We start from the raw sequence: 3,442 nt of genomic DNA, 5'->3' as shown, positions 1-3,442 counted from the left end.
AGGCAGGTGGAGGTGAGAGAGGTGGTGAGGGGAGGGATAGAGAGGATTGATGAATACAGATCATATTTATCAGCAGGAAAAACTCTGTTTTAGACAAGACTGACTTTATGACCAAAATGATCCAATTTCCACTTTGTAGTAAATGTTTACACTAGTGTATCTTACTTATATTATTGATGCCACGTAGGCCATTTTCAAAGATATTGGTTGTTTTTTAGTGGCAATTGTTCTTTAAGACGTCTTTAAGACGTCATGTGTTACTGTTGCGCTCGACGTCACCAGTTTACTTATTATGCACACCTGCCACCATAGTTACGAGCACCTGCGCCTCATGAGACCCACTGTCACTCTTTTTGGCTCTGTCCCCAGGCAGTATTAGTTATGTTTTTCATGTCCAGACGCTACTCTTGTTTTGTATTGTTCCATGTACTGTTGTATTATTAAATTCACCCCCTGTACTTGCTTCTCGACTCCCAGCGTCTGCGTTAGTTACCTTGCATTTGATTACTTTGCTAATAATATGGACCAGTTGAGGCTCCTCATAGGAGGAAGGGGAGGACCATCCTTCTCAGTGAATTTCAGAAAAATTCAAATAGTGAAACATTAAAAGTGATCCTTTAGATATAACTATACTAAATATATTCACGTCACCAAATAACAGAATAAAACACATTGTTTTGCACTGAAGGTCTCAGTAGCCTCAACAGCACCCTCTACGGTAGCACAAGGGTGTAGCCTGAGGACAGCTATTTTCTGTCCTCTGGGTACTTCAATACAAAACATTGGAGGCTCATGGTTCTCACCCCATTCCATAGACATACATAGCAATTATTATGACTTCCAGAGGATGTCCTCCAACCTATCAGAGCTCTTGCAGTATGAACTGACATGTTGCCCATCCAATCAAAGGATCAGAGAATGCATCTAGGACTGAAAGCATAAGCTACAGCTGGCTAGCATTGCAGTGCATAAAATGTGGTAGTTGACTCAAACAGAGAGAAAGACAATAATTGAATAGCTTTGAACAAATTAATTTCTTTAAAAATGATGGAAAGCAGGAGGGAGCTAGCTATAAGAATGCTATTTATGTTAGCTAGCTGGCTAAGGCTATCCAACACTGCAACTCTTCCAACTAAGTCAAAGTAAGCCTTCGGATTTATTGGCACTGGGGTCTGCCGGTATAACTGCTAAACAAATTGCTGTACACTGTACTGCATGTACGTACACATGGATTGGATTGTGAGTTTCACAGGAGGTTGGTGGCACCTTAATTGGGGAGAACGGGCTCATGGTAATGACTGGAGTGGAATTGTATCAAGCACATTATTTTCAGGTGTTTGATGCCATCAAAGTTGCTCTGTTCCGGCCATTATTATGAGCCGTTCTTCCCTCGGCATCCTGTGGTAGGTTTAGTAACGTTAGTTATAGTTTGTTAACTATAACGTTAATGTGGTGACAACAATGTAGGCTGTGTAGCGGTTATGGTATATTTAGCTTGGATGTTTTTGCACCTGGTCACATACAGCTGTTGTGTTGTGCACAGAAGTCCATAAGCGGAAGGAAAAGGTGAGAGGATAGGAGCACGTAGATGCGAGAAGGAATTATACAACGAGCAAAGTGATTATGCTGTATGTGGCTGCTATGAAAGTGAACTGTGTGTGCGGGTGATTTGTTGCAAAACGTTTCCTAAACGGAAGCAAACAGAACAAAACCGGGAGAGACCTAACTGAATTTGACCAATAGAAACTATTGTTTTAGTTGCAAACCGGTTTGTTCTAATGATTACACCCCAGATCTACTACAGTAGATGCAGGCATAAGTGTGCAAGGCGGTATTTAATATGTCACAGTCTGTCACCTTGATTACTCCAATTTGTTCCTCGACCTGTGCACCTACAGTGCCTTCAGAATGTATTCACACCGCTTGACTTCTTCCAAATTTTGTTGTGTTACAACCAGAATTTAAAATGTTTTTATTTTATTTTCTGTAATTATAAAGGAAAAGCTGAAATAGTCAATAAGTATTCAACCCCTTTGTTATGGAAAGCCTAAATACATTCAGGAGTAAAAGGTTGCTTAACAAGTCACGTAATAAGTTGCATGGACTTACTCTGTGTGCAATAATAGTGTTTAACATGACTAACTCATCTCTGTACCCCCCCCCACATGCAATTATCTGTAAGGTCCCTCAGCCAAACAGTGAATTTCACTATTAAGGATTTCAGATTTAAGTTGTTATGTTTAGTCTAATGTATTTTAATCATCAGAAGCTTTAAAGACAAACACTCACTAAAAGTGATAAAATTAAGCTCTGGGGGAGAATTCTTAAAGGCTTTATAGTAGTCCATGAGTCAAGGGGGGTTGGTCGGGCTCACTTGGTGTGACAATGTCTCATAGTGATTTATTTTTAGGTCTATGTCCCCAGAGTTGCAAAATGTGTGATAGCATTGCAGCAATGGTGACATTCTGTTTGTTCATCACTCTTTCTTTTATTCCTCCATCCCATAAATTTTTCCCATAGCGATTTCCCATAACAATGTCCGTATACAACAAGTAATTGCTCATGTATACCCTTCATATATCATTGGAACGCCTAGATTCACAGCTATCCATCAGAAACATTTTCATAATGTTTGACAAGTGGTTCTGTTGACAAGTGGTTCTGAAAGGTCATGAATATACTTTTCGAATAATATAACCAAATGTGAAAGCACCAGCAACAACGATTGCTTAAAAATCCCCCATATTGTGCCATTGAATAAGAATGTTGGAAGCTTAGCCATGAAATTCCAGTGAAGTAGCTATGTTTTGTGATTGTAACTTTGGTGACAGAGAAACCAAATTTCACACACACAACTAGAACAGGGTTTTTAAAAGAATTGTCGATATAGGGCCATCATAGGATTCAAGCATTAACCCCACAGAGAACTCTTTCAGATATTGCCGCCAAACTACTCAATCGGGTCTTATTGGATTGTCATTTTTTGTTAACAATCTACTCAAAATACTCTAATGTCAAAGTGGGATAAAAATTGATTATTTTTTAAAGAGTAAACAAATTTTGATAAATAAAATATAGTCGTTACATAAGTATTCAGCCTTTTTGTTCAGACAAGCATACATTAGTTCAGGAGTCAAATTTGTCTTAACATATCACATAATAAATTACATGGATTCACTATTTGTGAAACAATAGGGCTTGACAGTATTTTTGAATGACTAACCCTTCCTTTGTCCCCCATATATACTGTACACCTCTCAAAAAATAAAGGGAACACCACAATAACACATCCAAGATCTGAATGAATGAAACATTCTTATTAAATACTTTTTTCTTTACATAGTTGAATGTGCTGACAACAAAATCACACAAATATTATCAATGGAAATCAAATTTATCAACCCATGGAGGTCTGGATTTGGAGTCACACTCAAAATTAAAG

This window comes from Oncorhynchus gorbuscha, linkage group LG02 (assembly GCF_021184085.1).
Source record: "Oncorhynchus gorbuscha isolate QuinsamMale2020 ecotype Even-year linkage group LG02, OgorEven_v1.0, whole genome shotgun sequence".
Taxonomy (NCBI): domain Eukaryota; kingdom Metazoa; phylum Chordata; class Actinopteri; order Salmoniformes; family Salmonidae; genus Oncorhynchus; species Oncorhynchus gorbuscha.
The sequence above is the reverse complement of the archived record's forward strand: the minus strand, read 5'-3'. Positions refer to the sequence as shown.